We start from the raw sequence: 21,027 nt of genomic DNA, 5'->3' as shown, positions 1-21,027 counted from the left end.
TTGTTCCTCTGTGATGCTTGTATTTATCTTATACTTTGGGAATTCAGATTATGTGTTTCAGCCAGGCTCTGTCTTGTACGTTTAGTCCCAGTTGCTTTGCTCTCCTGCAGAGACTTGCTAGGGAACAGGAAGTAAATGGAGTGTCTTGTAGAGAAGACTTGTAGGGAGAGCTGACTCCAGGCCAAAAACCCCATCCAGCTACAAAAGCAGCTGTTTCAGCCCAAAGAATTTGTAAGCAAAATTATTTTCTTAGCACCTCATCACATTTCCTGCAGGAGCTTGGGCAATCAGGCAGGTTTTCCATCCTGGTGGACTGGGAAACCTGGGGTGCTTATCTAAATAAGTTGGTGAATACTGCTTGGTGACTGCATGGTGAGAACTGCATGAGGGTGAGGGGGGAGAAAAAGTCTCCAGGCATGAAAAAAGGAACACTTGAGCCAACTCGGTGCTGGAGGATTGGAGTCAAGTTTCAGCCTTTTTCCTGTGCCTGCTTATTCCAAGCCCCAACTGGAACAGGTTTGCAAACTTCTGCAGTTGGATCTGGAAGATGAGTGTGTGAGTGTCTGCCCATGCCTCAGGCACAGGAGAAAGCAGGAATTTTCCTAGGCTGTGACACACAGGCTGCATGGAGGACTGGCCTTGTGCTGGCCTCAGGGGGCAGTGGCAGCCATCCTCGCATCAGTCCTGCCTGGAATCTCTTCTGTACTGAAAAGTACCTGGAGTTAAAAAAGAAAAAGAATTTGGGAGAGACTAATTGGCACAGGAAAGTAGAGAGACCTGCTCCCTGTTGCTGACATACAGGTCCCACTGTCAGTTCTCTGACAGAAAAATATTCTCCAGATCTTGACAACAGACATAAGGAAAACAGATTTGTTTGATCTAACAACACAGTTAAATGGAGTGGGGTGGTTCCTCTTTGCTCTTCATTTCCCCACTGGCCTGGAGAGCAGAAATTCCTAATCTTTAACACCAGGAAATGCCCTTTTTGCCAAGCCTCATCTTGCCAGTGTGGCTCATGTTGAGGATGTGACTGGGAGAGTAAAACTTGGTGGCTGGTTTTCTAAGACTGTAGCAATCCTTTGCCAGTGCCCAAGGGACTGCTGTGGAGCTGCAGGGACCTTCCAGGCAGTTCCTGGCCAGGGCTGTCCACCCCTCCCTGCCCCAGGCACTCATGCCCTTGTGGAAGGAATGACTGAACCACAGTCATGGTCAGAAGCTTTTCCTTCAACTCCTCATCCTTTCTGTTTTCTTGTTTGCTGCTTTAGTTATTATTTTAAAATAATTTAAGCTCCTGACCCCATTTTATGTCAGAATGTGATTTCCTTCCAGCTCTAAAGGCTTTCTTCTTGAGATCTTTCTGACTTTCAGCCTGGGCTGTTGTCATCGGGCTACCTGAATTTGCATCTCCAGACCAGTCTAGAAATCTAAAAGCTGGAGGGTAAACTGGATGTTGTTAATAGAGGCACCCACTGGGAGCTGCTTCACCAGCTGGGAGTGAATGGTTGTGGCCAGAGATTAACTAGGACCTCAGCCAAGGCCCTGGGAGGTGATAATCTATGGGAGGTGGACTGATGTTTCAGGAAGTAGCACTGAGAGGGATCTAATGACTGGAAGGTCTAAATTTACTTGATTTGACCTGAGATTTGGGAAGTTAGAGGTTTTGAGTCCTGATCCTTGAATGGCTTTAGGCTATGGGAGGAAGTCTGACCCTCCTGAAGTGCCCCGTGCCACAAACACAGCCTTGCTGTTGACTCTATTAAAACTGGTTTCCTACTATAATCTTTGTTTGCTGGATAGTTACAAGGTATGAGAAACCTTCAAAATTCCTCTAAATATTCACTTGTAGTTGGCTTTCCTTTGTTCTGTTTTAAAATTTCTTTTTATATTTTTTCTATTCCTATTATCTATTTTGGACTTAGTCCTCCCAACAATTTCCTTTACTGAATTTAGGGGATGAGCCTTAAATTGCTGTAATCTGATATCAATGCATTACAGCACTGTGGACATGTTGAGCCTCTCAACAACCAGTGAACTGCTCTAGGCTAACAAGGGGGTGATAAAACCATGAAGTCTCCACTTAACTGCATGCAGTTATGTAGCAGAAATGTCTTCCCTTACCTGTCATTAGTCAGGAGACCTCTCTGGCCTGTGCTGAAGGGGTGGGGTCCCTGAAGTCTGTGAAGTGCTGGGGAGATTATGATGGATGCTTTAGTTAAACTGTAACCACAACACCTTCTCTACCGAGTCATTGCCCTGTCATCTCCTCCCTGCTCTGCCAAATCCCTTCTGAATAAAAGGAAGTAACAACTGCAAGGTCAAAATTTTGAATTCCCAGGTGCCACCTATGCGTGCAGTTGAGTTGATCAAATGGTATCTGAAAAGCACTGAGGTCCCTGAGAACAGTACAGCAGATGGTGAGATCAGCCAGACCTATGACACCCTCACAGAAAAATGGAGAACTGTTGAAGGTCAAAGGTTTGAGTAATGGGATGAGGAAGTTAGAGCCTGATGTCTGAGTCAGGAGCATTATGCTCTTCTGAGAAGGGGATATCTGTGCTTTTGGAAGACACTAGTTTTGCTTTCTGAGTGTTCTCTTTGATTTCAAAGGGAGGAAAAGTCATTGTAGAAGAAGAACATTTGTCTGTGTTTTCTCTCTTTTCTGTAGAAGCCTTGTGAAAGCACAAATGAAATTTACTTGTGGAGAAACAGGGCTAAGTCAGGGGAGTGTATGGTGCTTTCCCACCCCAGCAGTCAGTTTTGCCTCATATTGGCTCTCAACTTGCTATGATTAACTTGGAAGCTTGGAAGCTTCCATACAAGAAGCAGTGGAGCAATCTGGGACACCTCAACATGGAAAAGGGATGGTTTGGGGGAAGAATGTGGAAGAGACCTACAAAATCTGGAGTTGCATTAAAAGAGTGGACAGGAACTGGCTGTTCCTACCATTTCCTATGCATGGAACCCAACAAATGTGGGCAGTGAAGTCAGATTTCAAACAAATGAAGGGAGGTGGTTCTGGATGTACCAGGTAATAGTCCTGGAGAATTTCTCATCCAAGGGTATTGTGGGTGCAAGGTGCATACTTGTGTTCAAAGGAAGACCTAGTGTTGGAAAGCAAGGTTTCTTAGGGATTACTAAACAGACAAACCATCGAAGGCCAAAAAAAGTCTCTTCAGCTGAAAATAATTGAAAGCTAAGTAAATAATTTGGATGTGGGGAGGGAGTACCATATATTTTTGGACTGTTCTTACTATTTCCTAGGTATCAACTCATAGTTTTTGATAGAAACAGTGGTGGGTTGGATGCACCAGAACAACTAAAGCTTTCTAGAACATCCCAAGAACAGATGATCTCCTTAGAAATAGCTTCCAGACTATTTCTAAATTGTGTTAATTCCTAATGCCTTCCCTGCCCACACAAGCAGTAAATTAAAAGGTCTCAGCTTGCACCAGGAAGTATCCCCTGAGGTATGAGAGCTTCTGAGAGGAGTAAAGCTGCCACATTCAAGAGGGGACAGAAGAGAAAAGGGAAGTCTGGGTGAAGGTACTCCCATAGGACTCTGAAAATGTAACATTTGGCAAGATGTGTTTTCTTGGAGAGTTTTGCCTGGCTAAAGACTGATAGGTGGTTGGGAGAGCTGGGCTGCTGTAGGTACTGGTGGTGAAAAAGAAGCTCTGAGCTAGAATGTGTGGGCATGTCTCATTGCCCTGTTTGCTCTTGAGCACAGCCAACTCAAAGGAGCAGTCCTGGCAGAATACAGTTGGTTTTCTCCAGATGGGAAGCCAGGCTCTCCCCATTCTAGGTATTGGTATCAGGAGGTCTGACAACTCCTAAGAGGGACTTTTGAGGGCCTGCTTAATGTCATGTCTACATGGACCCGTGTCAGGGAAATGCATATTCCCAGAACTGTTTTTCTGAAAGCAAAACTGTGGGACTTTTTCCTTTATATTTCAGGTTAAAAAGACCACCTCCATAAATTTTGTACCTGCCTCTCCCTTTGTGGTGGCTGAAGTATGTGTTTGCAGCCAGTTCTGCATGTACAGGGAATCAGGGAGCAGGTGACTTCAACTTAACCTTTCCTCTCAGCTTGAAGAACAAACCAAGGCAATACAAAAGGGACCTTCTAAGAGACTTGTGCAGCTGCAAAGCCCTTAAACTGGCCCCATGATCTGTTTATCTTTTGCCTTCAAGGAAGTTTCGGAGTTAAGGGAAGCTCCCCCAAGTGGGATGGCTTAAAAGACTGTATCCTCTGCTGGGAAATGCATATGCTTCTTACTTTATAAGCCATTTGATATATTTTTCTTCTCTTTCTCTCTCTTCCCCTCCTCCCCTGGCAGCAGGATCTCTGGCTGTTGCATGCTTTTCATTAAATCTTTCTGAATGTGAGCTTGTATGTTCTGACACAGGGTCAAAGAGTACCATGGCAGGGATAAAACACAGCAACAGAATGGAAAGCTTTTTCTGGTTTTGATTACTGGACATGGCCAGTTCTTGTGGAGTGCATTCTTGGCTGGGGTCTGAAGAGTGAGTTAAATATCACCCGAAAGGGAGCATTCCATGATGCTCTTGAAATACTGAACTTCTCCTCAAATATGAGGTGGGGGGAGGGGGAAAGTTGCATCTTAGCCAGTTTCCAGCCCAATAGTACTGTCATTCTTATCTCACATATTTTGTTTTTGCAGTATCCATTGGAGGAGGTTATTTAACTTCCTTTGCTGATAGGAACAACTGCCACTGTTATGTTGGTGGATTTAAGTTGTTTGTCCCTAATGAAAGCCCCAGGCTTAGCAACTAACTCAAATAACCAAGTGCTTACTCAGCTTTGCAGCTCTGTTACCTGAAGGTATAATCACTTTCTGCATCTTTCTTTGTCTTCAGCCCTGTGCTGCTGTACTGATGGTCTGGGAGGTACCATGCTGGTCCTGCAGCTGCTTTTCTCTGCCCTGAGGCACATCAGCATGTGGGGAGGAAAAGCAGTTACTGGTTATTGCTTCAGCTTCTTTCAGTGTCTTAGTCAGAGGATGCTCTGTAACATGGAGTATTGTCCCTGTTATTTCTGAAGGGACAGGACAAGGAGCAAAATTCATCTGTAACCTCTGGGTAACTGCAGAGAGGCAGAGGAGGTGTAAACCAGAGAGAACTGAATCCCCAGTTACCTGATATGAGCATTTGTACTTAGATGGCATGGAATCTCTGGGCATCTTGGTGGCTGGCTGTAAGACTCACCAAGCCTGCAGAGGTCAAGTGTCAAGGCCTTGAGTTCACCAACAGGACTTAACTGCCCTGACAAGGCTGCCATGGAGCCCCCCAGTCCCCTGCCCTTGGGCTCAGGGGCTCCATTTAAGCTCAGTCCAGGACTTCCAATTGCTGCCTGAGTTCTGGTGTAGCTGTACCCCCTCCATGCAGCTTTGCCTGTGCCTGGCCATGGACCTCAGGCTGGGAGCCTGACCCATGGCCACTGCTTTGACGTCAGACTTGCCTGGTGGCCACTGGACTGTGTCTGACCCTGGTTACTGTCATTGGAGCTGACTGACCTGCAGTTTGACTTCCTGCCCTGACCTGCCTTATCACCACAAATGATCTGGACTCTTGGTCGACCCTGACTGCCACCCCCAGGATTGGTTGTTGATCTCATTTATGTCCTGCGGGATGGGGCTCTGGCTGGCGAGCTGTGCCCTGCTGGCTGAGTTATCCTCCTCAGCTCCTCATCCCACAGGGAAGTGTGGACCTTGCTGATCCTTTGCCCTTGAGAAGTCTCTATGGAGAAGTCTCTATAAGAAGACTTCATGAAGGGGTGTTTCTTTGGAAAGTCTCATCTTGTTATGAAACACTTCCTTAACTAGTAGCACAGCAAAACAGGAGCACCTGGCCTTGGGGACATCCTGTCTGCCCACTGGGGAAGGTGACACTGTGCATCAAAGCTGTGCCTTCCTTTAAATCTCCAGTGTGGTACATAGGTTCTCACCAACTCATTAGCTGCAGAATTAATTAGCATTCTAGTCATGGGATGTTATGGAGTTTATAACCCTGAAGGCTGGCCAGGCAAGAGCTTCTCTCTGCTCAGGAAAGGATGTTTGGGGATTTGGGGGTTTGTTGCTTGTTTACTTTTTAAGATGCTAATACTTGTAGTGTTTTCTGCTGGGATCAGCAATCTGCCCTGTACTGTGGGGTTTGCAGCCTCCCAGGACCAGAAGAGAAACCACTCTTTTGCAGAATCCTTGCTAAACAGGTTCACTGAAAAAATAAGAGGAACTTGATTGCTTGCTCCTTGGAAGCAAAGATCATGACAGATGTATTTATACAGAAGAAACCATAACCATCAACAACGGAGAGGAGAGGAGGAAATGGCTTCTCTGAGAATAGGAGCCTGACTGAGGAGAGAAAAGTGTGTTAGTTAAGTTAAGTTGAGTTAGTTAAGGAAGTTTTATGAGAAGGGGGGAGAAAATGCCAAGAAAGCAGAGATGGTAAAGGAGGGATAGGAGGTGAGCAGCAGCCCCTGGGGGGGATATGCCATGTCAAAAGGCCACCTCTGAAGTGAAGCCTCCTCACTGATAAGATTGTAGTGTAAACTGAATTGCTGCAGCATTATCCCATGGGAGACCAAGCCCAGCTAAGCAGAGTGGTGCATTTTGCCCCAGGGCAGCTGTTTCGAGGGAGGGAGCAGAGGTTTCCTTGTAAGAGGTCATGCTGCTGGCTGGCTTAGTGTTCCTGATGGCAGCTCTGCATTTCCTCCCAAAGGGCAGGTAAAAACAGAGGCAAGCAAGTGGCAGCTCCTGCCAGCTGTTGCTGGCTCTGGGGGATGGAGACAGCTCTACAGATAGGACTGGCCCTCCCAGAGAGGTCTGCACAGAGCTTGCAGTGCAAGAAACCTCTTCTGACCTATGATGTGCACAGTCAATTTAGCACTGTTTTGTGCTAAGTCCCTCCTGCTCCCTTCTCTTTCCTTGCTGAGCTTGTCTCAAGCTGTCAGGAAATAAACCCGATTTTCCCCCTTTTCTGTGATGCTTTAACTTCACCTATGACTGCAGATAGTGGAGGCTGCAAGCTCTTGCTGACCTTCAGAAATTTATAGCAAAATCCTCCCTTGTGGTCTATGCACCTCAGAGGGCAGAATATAAGGGATGTTCTGGGGATAGCTGGGAGCTATCTGTGACCTTTTGGAGATCCCCATTTGTGACTGAAGGATGAGGTGGGCTGTGTTGTCATCAGGAGCCTCTGCTCTCTTCTTGTTTCTTCCCAAATGAAGGGATCTGGGTGACTCAGCAGACCCTGCTGTGTTTGTGTGCTGTAGCCTCAGAGCAGCTTTATTGAATATATTTATGTGCAGCTCACAAGCCACAGATCCTTGTCAAAGTAATAATTCATACCATGTTCCTCTGAAGCTTTTCTGACTATTGTGGAGACAAATCAAGGCTGAAGACTCTTATTGTTGCAGAAAAAAGAAAATTGTGGTTTTTCCCACACAAAGTCACAGAAGAGTGCTGTTGTGTTGCTTGAGATTTGGGACTGGATTAAACTGGAAGTCTGGAACTGAGAAGATGTGAATAACTTGAATTAAAGCTGAAGAAAATTTTTCTGTTTTCCCTTATGAAACATAATTCACTTATCCAGATAATGGGTGTTGTGTGACTGTAAAACCAGAATACATTCCTGCTACTAAACTTTGGGGTTTTTTCTTGCATTTTATTGAGCAATTTCTTCCTTTGGACATCTTAAATATTGTCTGCATTACTACTGTCACTCTTCTGCACAAGTAAAATGTAAAGTAGCCCAACCCTGCCCTGATTATGAATAAGATCCTAAAATTATCCCTAGCTTACCAAAGTTTGGACTTCTAACGTGGGGACTGCATTGGAGCTGACCACTGAGCAGTACTGCCAGCTGCTCAGGTATTGCAGAGATCCTCTCTCAGGGCTTATTCCTACAGCCTAGACTGGTCACAGTGTTGTCACGTGGGGAAAAGATGGGTTCTTAATAAATATTTACTAACATGAGTACTACCAGGTCAAAGTGGATCCAAAGCTCCCTGTCAACTCTAAATTGATGTGCTAACGTGTCCACAGCCTTGCATATACAAGATGTTTCTTGCCAACTAAAATCAAGAAAATGGATTTCTTTTCAAACAGTTAACAGCCCCTCAGATGTAAGGGGGTCATCCTATGTCAGGCTGTCCTGAGCCAGCATAGCAGGTGTTGGCCTTTTGAGGAAACTCTGCTCTGAAGTGGATGGTGCTGTAGGTGAACCCATTTCCCCTTGTTCCTCTTCACCATATGGGTGGGGATGTGGTTCCCTCTGAAAGTTATGAATCAGCTAAAGATGCACAATGCTTCTATGGGGGGAGCTGACTGTAGTAATGATCCCTTGCTTCCACTCACATTTTTATTCTATTTTGAGGCAAATCTAGATTACGACCCAAATGTTGTATCTATTATTGTGACTCAAAAATGTCTTTAGTATCCATTTTCTTACATAATGCTGATTTACCAAACTTACCTGCATACCAGTTTGCAGATCTTTCTATCCAAAGTGGAGATGATTTGCTTTCAGAATGACCAAAAAGAGTATCAGCTCCTAAATTCTTTTGTGCTGGGATCTCACAGTGGGATGGATACTGTGACTTGCTCCAGAGAAGAGCTAGATTTTACGTGTTGATTTAGAGTAATGGTAAGTTGCTCATCACTTGCAACAGCTAGGAGAGGGATTCCCACATAATCCTACCTCCCACACCACTGGAAGAATGTGGGAGGCAAACGCATTCCCTTTAACATGGATTCTGGCTTGTGTAAAAGGAAGGATTCAGATGTGAAAAAGTTTTATGACGGATCTTATATACCCAGCAAGTCTAGTGTTGAAAGACTGCTACTCTTCTGTGAGGCATTCCTCCACCAGTGGTGTTCATCCTTCATTATATCCACCCATTTAATAAATTAAAAGTAGCTGCAGGTTCAGCTAATGTTTTCAATATACTTCTTGTATATTTGTACCTGTTGAAAGGCAGAGTAGACTATTGACATACTTCCTTTTGAAATCAGGTTCCCAAACCATCACCCACAGAGGAAGAGAGTTTGACTGATTCATTTTCCTTAAACAAGGAGAAAGAAATGGGCTGAAATTTTGGTGCAGGGGAAAACATGCAAAATGTCTTGAGGATTACACTTGATGCTTTTGGCACACTCTGTTCTTTAGCAGCCTGTAAGTTATTTTCCCAATGAACCACCATTGTGGGGGCATGGAAAACAGGGTCAAAAAAACACAAGTGAGGATGAGACTTACCTCTGGCCAGAAACCATGTTCTGAGGCTTTGGTTATTGTGAAAGAACAAAAAACTTTAACCTATGCACCAGCCTTAGAAAAAAATAATTCAGTGTCAAAATCCACCAGCATCCCTTTTTCATTTAATATGTTCCCTTTTCATCAGATTTTTGGGAAGTAAGATGTGGGTTTTGCCTCTTAAAGATGTACTGTCTGTTTGGAAGCTTGCCCCACATGGATCAAACTCATGAGCCAGGGAGACTGATTTTCTTTGTCCAGCATAATATAGTAATTTTTTTTGCAGGACTTGCCTCTGAAGACCACCAGACAGGTTTTTGTCCCCTTCCAAAATCCTGGAGATCTCTGAGTTTGCTCTCTAGAAAGAATGGTTTGGAGTGCAGATTGTTCAGGTCAGGACTTTTTTCCCCTGTAGCTTTTATCAGAAAGGCATTAATTTTGTATATAGCTTTTTATCTCTACTTTCCCTCTGTTGTGGGATATGCCATTGTCCTCAGAAGCACCTGAGGGCCCTTTTCTCTCTACCCAGTCCTGAGATAAATAAGGCTAGGACTATGTGTCCAATAAAACTGACACTACTTGATCCTGGCCACAGCATAATGTCTTTGCTCTGAGTTACTTGCTCTGTCTTTGCCTAAGAGATAGTTGCTCTGAGAACCAAATATATTTTCACCATTGAAGCCCAGGCAGCTTTGTGAGAATTAATTAGAAACACTCAAGTGCCCATGTTCTGGAGTAGCTTTTTTGCTGTTTCTTAATGAATGTTCTAGAAAGTGATTTTTATTGTAATGCTGACTGTTGAAATAAAAAATTACAATTTTCTGGCATTTTTGCCAAAGCTGGGCTTTTAGATGATGGGAGGTGTTAAATACATAAGGTGTTGCTGCATGTCATGTCACCCTACCTCTACAACAGAGAAGGTAGTTGTTAGATTTTTCTTTGTCACAACTGCCTAGCATTAACACTGTACAAGAGCCTGAAGTTTATAAATATACCCCAAATAACCCAAAAGCACCATTGAGTGCATCACAAATGACAGCACACCCAGTCCTAATTGGACTCTTGTATTATGTTGACAGCATTTCAGGGGCAACTTAGAATAAACTGACTCCTGTGATCTTGGGCCAATGGCTTTGTAAAACATGCACCATCTGGAGCCTGCTTATCTCCAGAGCTGCTTTTCTGTCCCTGGATCATCAGTAGGTGAATGATTTCCCCCACTCTGAGATTCAGGTGAGGAAAACTCTCAGACCTTGTAGAGCCTGATTTCCAAAATTACTTTGGCAACTGCTGAGCAGGGGCCTACAGCTTAATGACACTTTGATAGACTTGTGCTCTTAGTGAAACCAGTGGTTGTATTGTAAGGGGAAGGGAAGCATGAAAGGGGGAGAAAATATTTCATTTTGAGCTGCCTTTCCACAAGGCACTTCAGTTACTTTAAAATCTTTAGATCCAAAAGTCTGAAAGGGCAATCTGCAAGACAAAAGAAGAGCAGGAGAAATGCTGAGTACCAATGGCTGGGAAGGCCAGGGGAAAAATCCTTCCCACTGACCTGGGAAGCCCAATACTTGTACACTGCAGAGGAAAGAGTGAAGTGCAGCTGTCCTGGATAATGTCTTCTAGGGAAAATTCCTTTTTGGCCTTAAGTTTGGCACCAGGAGACAGGTGAGACATTCCTCAATCAGCCCTTGAAGGCAGAAATTGAAAGCAGAGATAGGAACAAGCTGTGGGCAATTGGAGCTGCTTTAATTATTCAGTTAACTTAGCACCAGAGTGGGTGATGAGAAGATGGAGAGTTCTGATAACACAGTGAACTATTACTAGGGGATCCTCAGGTCTTTCAGGACTTTTTGATTACTTGCCTGATAAAAGGACTGTACTGAAATGAAGACCAGGATACAGAAAGTGGCAACCAATGCTTGGGAGAGAGAAGCTTCCCTCAGCTAACCTCACCTGGACTTTTCTGCTTGCCAGGTGCTGTTACTCTTTTAAGGCATTTTCCTTCCCAGCTGAGTGGAGTCAATCTGGGGCTCATTAAAGGCTGCACCTGTCTTCAAACCCTTTGCACAGAACCCTGCCATCCTTTCAGAGCAGTAACGGGGAACAGGCAGAAGCAGCAGATGGCTTAGGGGATGTGAGCTTGAACAGTGACTGTGCCTGGGTTTGCCAGCCCAGCAGCCAGGAAGAAGAGGACAAGATGAATGGGAGATGATGGGTGAGTGAGCTGAGCTGCTTTGCAAAAGCCTGGGCAGACACCTTCAGTTCTTGAACTGCCAGGGATTGCCTACCAGTGTCTGGCTTTGGTCTTGTCTCTAAGTGCCCGGAGAGGTCTGCATGCTTTGAGTAAGGGGAGGGAGGGTCCGGCTTCCCCTGCTCTCCTGTGTGGTGACCTTTTACCTAAGAACATCTCACTAGGATTCTCTAAAATGTGTATCAATAGGGTACATGGTACCATGAGCCTTGTAAATAATTATAAAGCTTTTTGAAATGTGGTGATTCTGTCAGTACTGCTGTGTTTCAGACTTCCCACTCTCCCCTTTGTGTCTGTTCTGTTGCAGAACAACACAGAAGTAGCCACAAAGCTGTGTTTGAAATAAAGCCTGGCAGAGCAGATAAAAGACTTTGTGGTGGGTCATGGTTGGGTGTGTTGATTCATTTGTGCCAATGGTGGGATCCACTAATTGCAGTGGCAGGTGGCATCTGCTCCCTTTGATTTGGTGGATTGGCATGAAAGGGAACAATTCCTGCCTCAGTCAGAGTGGGGAAGAAGGGCTCTCTGAAACTGACTTAGAGCTGTGCTGGTTGAACAGGTTTGGAGTCTCTTTGCTTTGGGAACCTCAGTCACTTTGCAAGCATGAGAAGGGAGAACATGCCTGATTTCTTGTACATGTGGTAGGTTTCTCCTGTTACTATTTTCCTTTAGACTCAGAGACTGACAGACACTACATGATGTGAATCTGTAGGTCTGAGTGTTTATTTAAAGGATAGGGCCAAGCTGTGATGGCATCTCTCAAGGAAGAGTAAATACTGATCATATTCATATTGAGAACTTAATGAGTAATGAGTTGAGATCTGCCTCAGTGCATGTGATGTGCTGGGTGCTGTATGGACCCAGCATCACCCTGAGCGTTCCCAAGTGCAAGGTGACTGTGAGTAGCCAAGTGATCTGGGTGTTATTTACTGGTTATGTTATGTGTACCTGGGGAAAGAGCTCTACCTTCCCAAACGGTTTTCATCCCTCCCCCAAATGCAGTTCCACCTTTTTGGTACTTTTCTTGAGACTTTTTACCCTGGTTGTTCCAGCAATAGGTCTGTTGTTCCTGAGTGCTTCCCCGGGTTAATGGAAGATTAGAGCCTCTTTGACCATGCTTTTGTTTGAAGTGCTTCAGGAAACTAAAATTTCAGCTTTTGTGTACAGGCTTGAAGAGAGCACTGGTGGTTGTTTCTGGTGGAGAGTCAGACCAGCAGGGAGTACAAGCCCCTGCCAGATCCTAACCTGTGAGTTATTTGGGTAGTTGTTTGCTCACAGGATGCACAGCTCTGTAGGATTGTGAAAAACCCTGGAGACACAGGGGTCAGCTGGATAAGCTGTCAGGGAGCTGGAGTTTTCAAAATGCAGGAATTGAGAGCTGAGAAAACTGTTGTCTTGTGTGGAACTTTTGAAAAAGGGAAACAGTTTCTGCAGGTGGTTTCTGGTCCTCTCCCCTTTTAAGTGCTGGCTACAAAAACACCAGGTAGAGGATGCTAAGAGGTGGCTGTCCAGGTCAGCAGGGAAATTGCAAACTCAGGAGTCCCAGTCTTGCAGTACTAAAATCCAGGAGCACTGGACCAGAACCAAATAGCAGAGAAGCACAGGCTGATACTGGGGTCTGCTTACAGCACTGGTCTGTTAAACCTGTGTGAAAGGGAAAACCCTGCAGCCAAAGAAGGTGTCAGTCAGGAAGCTGAGCAGCATGAGGGGAGTTCATAGTCTCCTTATTTGCTTGTTTGGAAGCTATCTCCAACACAAGTTGATGTCGCTGTCAGAGGACTGGCTCTTTCTGCCCATGGGCAAGAGGTGGGATCAGACTGCTTTTAACTCAAGTTCCTGGTCTGTTTGACTTGCTCAGCTGGCTTCTTGCCATGTGAAATTACAGCATATTTGATAATATTGTATAGACTTGAGAGCTGGTGGGTCAGTTGTGATAAAGCACCCCCAAAGTACCTGTGAGATGATGATGAAGCAGTAGCTTGTCACTAAATGCATGTGCTGCGAGTTCAACAATAAAAAGAAGCAGCAGAAGGGCAGAAGGACAGGACAGGAAGTGAAATGTTTCTGGTGAAGGATGTAAAATGCTATTTTGTTTTTTTGAAGAGCGTGTGGAGAACGTGGGTGGTTTGACTGGAACATATTTAGAGTTCTGCCCCTATCATGGCTGAGGGAGTGAGCGATGGGTGCCCTGTGCTGCCAGGCAGCTTGTACCTCATGGCAACACTGGGATTCATGTACAAGCCATCCCTTAACATGTCCACTGCTCTTAAATCTCAAGTTTTACATGAGGTTCCAGTGCACTGCAGTTCACATAACAGAAGCAGGAGAGAAGACAAAGATGCAAAGGAGGGCTACCACGTGCCCTACAGAGGCACCAGGTGTTCCTGCTTCTCCGTTACTTCTACACAGTGTAAGGACCACCCCACTCCTGGGCAGGGATGGGGGGAAGGTTGCTGGTGTTTTACAGGTTCCTCAGGAGCAGCCTTCAAGACTTGAGCAGCTCAGTTCAAGTTATTTCCATCCTCCTGTGTGATCTAGCAGCTATCTCTAGCATGACTCTGAGTCAAACTGTGTCAGCCGTCTCAGGAGCACATGCAAATCTTATTTAGGCTTTTACAGAAAAGGCACAATTCCCTTAGCACTTGTATAGATTTTCCACAGTGTGGTATTTGGCTGCTTAGTCACAGAGTTATCTTTGTGCTTTAAGGACAGAATTGACTACAGTCTCCTTGGCTGTACTGCAAAAGAGAGACTTTATTTGCCTTTGCACAAACACCTTGGTATGGGTGTCAGATGTGCCAGTGAGTGTGTGCTTAATTAAACAGGCTCTTTAATAGGTTTTGTTATCATTTCAGTGTGCTGCACTTGAACCACATTTCTTAAAGGAGTATTTAATGAATTTCTGAGGCTATCTGACAAGTAATGTTCTTAGCTTGCTTGTTATGTAAAATTCATTAATGTCTCCCTTTGCATACATTTGTTGAATTACAAATATTATGACTTAATTAGCTTATTGCAATTTAAGGGATGGTGGAGGTAGTTTTCTTACTTACTGATCTTATGGGGAACTAACCTGTTTAAAACAAACAAATAGAAACCCAAGTTGTTTTCATGTCCCCCACTGAGAAACACCTCCCCTTGATCCTCGCCACCTGGGGACTTTTCCATAGTTTGCTAACCTTTATTGTTCCTGGAAAAAAAAAGAAAAAAAAAAAAAAAAGAAGTGGGTGGGGGAATCTTCTGGCAGTAAGCAAAGCTTTTGTTTTAGGGAATTGATGGGACTCGGCCCCTCTCATCCTCATTGTTTAGAGCAATGTGTATTTTCTTCTTAAAGGCAGCTTCCTCTAGTACTTCTTTGAGTCTAACAGAAATGTTTGGGGTTGTTCCTTAGCTGGTATAAATTGAAGTACTTTGATCAGCAGCTCTGAGAAAGGGCCAGAAAACTACCCTGGTATTTTTTCCTACACTTCCTTGAGAGTTCAAACCATTCAGCCTAGCAGAAAGAATTGCCCCTGGTGGACTTGTTTGCAGTGGGATGCAGACCAAGGCCAGCAAGACAGGCAGAGGTAAAAGTAGCAGTAGTACCTTACCCAGAGCATATAGGGAATCTGTGGCAGATAATCAGGACTCTGCTTGAGGTTCTAGTGGCATAAGCATCCTTTCTTACCTCTGTATTAATTTGCAGATTTCTTAATGCTGTGTTTCCAAGTTTTACAGTAATTACTCTTGAAAAGCTGAGCTTCTTCAGTGGTCTCTCTCTGCCCTTTCCAATCTCCTTCTTTTCCTACAGCCACCTCCTCTTTTGCACCTTCTTCTTATTTCCTGCTATGTAGTGCACTGAACTCTTGGAAATTGTCTGCTGCTGGTGAAGTCTGGAGCTTTTTGGAAGTTGCAGCCACAAAAGCCTCTCCAGTGTAACAAGGCTGTTAAACCTCCTGTGGGCATTTTAAAAGCTGCCTTTATCTCCCAGGCCAAGAGAAGTGTAGGGAGAGGCCATTGCACCATTGTTCCTCCTGCTGATGACCCAGAGCAGAATTGCTTCTCCTTGCACATTGGCTGCCTTGGGTTGAAGCTTGGCTCGGTGTTGTCCCAATCCCTCAGTCAGGACCACAGCTACCACAGGGAGTCAGAGCAGCCCCCAGGCTGTTCCCTTACACTACCACTTCCCACCAGCAAATTGCTCAGAGATCAGATCTCTCACCTTCTACCCAAAATGTAACCACTTGGCCTGGGAGCAGCCAACTTACATTTGGGCTTAAACAACATAAGCAACTGCTTAGAAAATTCAGTCTTCTCTACTCTAAAACTCTTCTTCCTCTCCTCTGTCATTTCATGTTTCAGCATGTGACTGCAGGTACTTCTGAAACCTGGTCTTGCTGGAAAGAGTCAGTCTATCTGGGAATTGTAAGTATTCATGCAGTCTCATCTTTGATTTTGGATTAGAGGGATGGATTTGGCAGGAAGAGGAAGTTTTCTCATTCTGTAAGGTTTTTTCAGGATTTTTTTTCAGTATTTTCCTCCCAAACTGTAGTTTACTGTAGTTTTGTTTCCTGGTAATTGACAAAGAAGCCAAACTGGTTGGCACCAGCAGAAAAGGCACATAAGGTTCTCACGCTTTCTAAATCAAGAATGTTTCTGGCCTGTTCCACAATGCCTCCACCTCCCAAAATGTTCAACTGGTCTGTTCCCATAGCTGGATTAGACCTCGGTGAATCAGCACTGCGAGAAAGCTCCTCAGGAAATTCCTGCCAGGCTGTACCCTGGCATCACTTGCTGACTAAGTCAGGAGCTTCCTCAAGTAGCCTGGTTGTGTGGGACAATAGGTCAAAGTGTTGGTGCTGCAATTCTGGAGCTCAGCTGTGGCTTACAACACTGGATAAGGAAAAACCCTGTCCTGTCCTAATTCTCCCTTATCTCCCAAATTCCCCAGAATGACAACCAGCTCACACCTGCTGCTTCAGGGGTGTTCCTGCTGAGGGATAGGTGACCTGGGCACAGCACAGGGAGAGCTCAGGGCAGCAGAAGGAAAAGCTTGAGGCATGCTGGTGCACCCAGGTCTAGACCTGCCTGCTGCCCAGTCCTGCCCCGTGTTTTTGCTACCTTGTAATAAAATTGTCCAGTACTGGCACAGCCCATGGCTCTGGGATGAGAGCACACTTGTTTTCCTGCCCTGCAGTGTACTGAGCCCTAGCCTGCTGCTCCCCCAGCACTGTCAGTGAATGCTGGGCTGCCTGAGAGCATCCTGGGGCACCAGGCAGGAGTGTAGGAATGAAAATACATACATGCAGCATTCTGAACTGAAAGAGTCTCTTGATTGTGGCTATAGACTGGCCACCAAGCTGCAGAGAGGACAGATGAAAAGATGGAGGGGTTGTGTCACTGAGAAAATCACTGAAAGTTACTGGAATAATCAGGAAAGCAGCATTCATCCGGTGAGGGATTAGACAGTAGGAAAGAGATTTACTTTTGAGCTTTTGATTTAATTTCTCACATGGCATGACTGCCTTTTCTCTATTTAGAGTTTATCTTGTCCTGTTTATACCTTTTTAGTGCTGTAATAAAACCCAGCCATGGGGCCAGAAGCCTTTGACTTCTGGCTGCCTCCAGCACCAGATGTGGCAATTCCACCTCCCCAATCAGTCTGATCCAGTTCAGTCCAGTACAGCTTTTAACTGATGAAGAAACAGAGACCAAAGACTCGTTGAAGTTGCTCTGCTTGCAAGGAGCAGAGCTGGACAAGCATTTTGGTCATCAGGGTTTCAGCTCCCTGCCCGCAGGGATGTTTGCTGCCCGCAGTGCTCAATAATCTACGCTTGTGTGGAGGCTGCTCTGTGCATACTGATTTTGAACTGTAGGTTTTCTTCCAGGAAATGTTTATTTGGCTTTTTAACTTCCTGGGAATAGTCTGTATATTGGAAAATCTCCTCCTACTGTATGGGAAGAAGCATTCTCTTTTATACCCTGTATATGTAAGATTATAATTTTTTAATGCTTAAAAAAAAATTGAGTACACAAGCTTGGAGTTTTTAGTGGCCTTGATGCAGTAGCTGCATCAGTGTGTGTGTGACTTTTGTGATGTGGCCTCTGAGATGAACCTCACACAGGAGCAGAGTCATGTGGGGCTTGTCCCTTTTCTGTTCCTTGTGTCCTGGACCAACCACCACTGTGGTTGGGTACCAGAGCACGTGGTGCAATGAAGTGGCCCAAGGTGGATGGTATTAGAGGAACCATAGACTCATCAAAGCAGGAGATGTTACTTTTGAGTAGATGGCTCAGGTCATCTTCCCATGTCCAGAGGCCACAGATGGTCCTCTGTAACTGCCTTCATCCCTTCACTGATTCCTTGTTTCCAAGGCCAGCTGTGCTTGGTTAAGCAATGCATAACAAGGGAATATCCAAGATGATGAATCTGTTCTTAACATGCATGTAATTGGCTCCCAGCTGCCCTCCAGCCAAAGCTGACTTTGCCCTTCAGCCTTGAGCACTCTTTGCCTAGATTGTTGGGTGTCTTTTTAGGGCAGCAGAGGTAAATTCATCTGCACAGAACAAGTATTGGAAGAGAGGGAAGATGTCAATAGATAACACTTTTTTCAGCTTCCCAGCAGTATAGCACCTCTTTGAATGGAGACATTTACCTCTCAGTAAACAGCTTACTCTGGCATACCTTGATGTTTGTAAGCAATGAGACTTGATAGGGGTCCCAAGTATAAAGCAGGCTTGAGGAAAATGCTGTCAGTATCACCACTTCCCTGCCCTTTCTGAGGCTCTGTTGTTTTTGTGAAGCTTTGGATGTTGATTGTGCAGTATTCTGGTGTCCCTCGTGCATGAGGGTCACAGCAAAGCTGCTACAGGATGTTTTGCATCAGAACTGGAAATATTCCCTTGCTTTGCTGGAGACCAGGTATGAATTTGCAAAAAAACAACAACCTAACACCTTGCTCGAAACTCCTCCCAGGGGGGTGAGTTTGGCCAGGGAGAGAGGGGAAGACTGGATAATTCTTTTGGAGAATTCATAAGGACTGATCTTGCCACAGACTCTTAAAATTTTTTTCTTGCATTCAAACAGTTTCCTTTTACCTTCCTTACCTGAGCAGGTGGGAGGAAAACCTGGCACAGCAGTAGCAAAAGAGGATAAGTCTGAAGAGAAATAAATCATCTCTCTGCAGTCACTATGTGCCAGGCAGTTGGCCAGCACCACCTATACAAACACTGGTGTCCATCTGGCTTAGGAGCAGCTGAGCATCAGCCCAGCTTAGCAGGTCTCCAGGTGCCAGGTACTTTTGGGTGGCATCACATATTGAGTGTTACCCAGAAAAAGACCATCTCTGTGCAAACATGCTGAGTATAATGTAGTCATTCTCTCCATCCAGCCCCATCCTGTCAAGTGTAAAGTGCAGATGCAGAATCCAGGAGCTCTTCCAAATTAATTCTTTCCCTTCTTCTCTTGCTGCCTCTCCTTTTTCACCTGTGGTTTGTGAGCAAACCAAAGCCAATAGCCTTGGCCAGAGCCAAGCAGTGTCAGGCTGGCCCAGATCTTCCTGCTGTGCTGCCAGAACCCCTGTGCTGTGGACCTGCATCCATCTCTGCCTCTGCAGACTTGCTGAACTCAGGAAAAGGGTTGTTGTTACCTTTGTTGAGGCAGAAACATGATCCAAACCAGATAGTTTGGTCAAAGGGAAAGAAGGGTGCAAATTAACCAGCTTCTTGCTTATACCCATGCTCCATAGAACTTGTTAAAGTAAGTACACAAAGAAGAACTAGGGCAGGGCAACTCTTGTGTGTCTCTTCAAGGTGGCTGGTAAAGGCTCAGGAGTGGCAGACCACCACCAGAATGTGACAGATGGGGTGTACAGGAGGGCCAGCCACTACTGGTTGTCCTTGGTAGAAACACAGGTTTAGCAACAAAGCTCTGGCCAACCTTCATATTGGAAAAACTTTTTTCCCCCCCTCTAAATCTAACCTGCTGTTTAAGACTTGGGACATTGTTCTGGGCTGTGTAAAACCTAGACTGTTAAAAGCCTTCAAGAAACTGAAGCTAAGGCTATAGATAAATGTTTGCCACCTGTTCTTTTAGTTGAAAATGGTTTAAGCAGCTCTTGCTTCAGTGGGAAACCCACAAAACTGTTGGATTGCTTCTGCTGTGTATCTGTTACAAGAAGGCCTTGATTCTTTCCCCCTTGACTGCTGGGGAGCTTCCTGAGGGCTCAGGAGTAGGGAAAATACTCCTGCAGGAAGGGTGTGAGCAGGAAAGCCCCAGTCTTTACAGGGGGATTATGGATCTGTGTCCCTTTTGGGCCCTTGCACAGTCTGAACTCAGATTTGAGAGATGGGTCTCTTTCAAAGGAGGACTTGGGATTTGAAAAAGGCCTCAGATGGGTTTTTGGAGTCATAGAAGAACTGTGATTTTCCTGCAGCACCAGAAGCCAGGTATCCCCTGCTATGTGCAGCAGTGGTGTGCTCAGTAACAGGAACCACCCAGATGAAGCACAGAGTGGTGATGATACTGCACCTGGTTTTTTTGGGGTGCTTGAGGGGCTTGTTCAGGTTTTTGTCGAAGGAAGCAGAGGAGACCTTAGTGTTATCCAGAGTCTCCAGCTCCCATCTGCTCCTGGGGTCACGCTGGGCTCCTGCAATGCCAGCTTTAATCTTTTCAGGTTTGAAGAAAAATGTGTGTGTGCTTGACTGGCTCTCCCTTGGAGCCAAGGCCACCATGGTGGTGCTGTAAGGGAGGGCACTTTGCCAGGGTCCCGTCCAGCTCACTGGCTGGAGTGCTGCAAGGAGTCCACAGCAGCATTTTGTTAGTGGGAGAAATCCCTCTGGAATTCTGTGTTAGAGCAGGATTTACTGGAATCAGGTCCTTGATGAAAACCTTCCTTGCAAAACACTTTTCCCACCTACAGGCAACGGTGCCTGGCACAGTCTGAAAACATTCAGCAGCCTTCTGCAGATGTCTGGCAGGAAGGCTCCAGAGCTGGGGAAGAAGGCTTGAGGTTTGACTCAATGCTGCTTTAATTGGAGCCAGTGCTGTGGGTCTGTGCATCGATGGGGAGGTGACGACCCTGCAGGTTCCCAGTCCTGCTCCCTTGTAATAGCTCTGATTTTGTAACAGTATTTTTGGAGGAAGTTTTTATTACAGAGTGATGATATAGAGAGCTGGATTTGCAGGCCCAAATCTTTATCAATTAGGGGGGTTTGGGAGTGGTGTTTAGTTTCTGTTGCAACATGGAGGTGCTCCTGCAATACTGCTCTGGTTTACCAGATGGCTACGGTTGGGAAGAGACAGTGTAGACAGAGAAGGGAATAGGGGAATTTTGTTTTTAACAATCCAGTATAATTTGGGGGAAGTCTGTGGCTGTTGTTTGGCTGGCATGGGAAGCAGGAATATCACCAACACTGGCAGTGCAGGTGTATGTCTGCATTCCTGTTGACTCAGCCTCCTGCAAGTTCCCAGTGGAGGCTTCTGCCTCTTCTCCTTTAATTGATGTGGTTTGCTCTGCCCTGCTGGA

This window comes from Heliangelus exortis, chromosome 12 (genome assembly GCF_036169615.1).
Source record: "Heliangelus exortis chromosome 12, bHelExo1.hap1, whole genome shotgun sequence".
Classification (NCBI taxonomy): domain Eukaryota; kingdom Metazoa; phylum Chordata; class Aves; order Apodiformes; family Trochilidae; genus Heliangelus; species Heliangelus exortis.
This window is presented reverse-complemented; position numbering follows the sequence as displayed.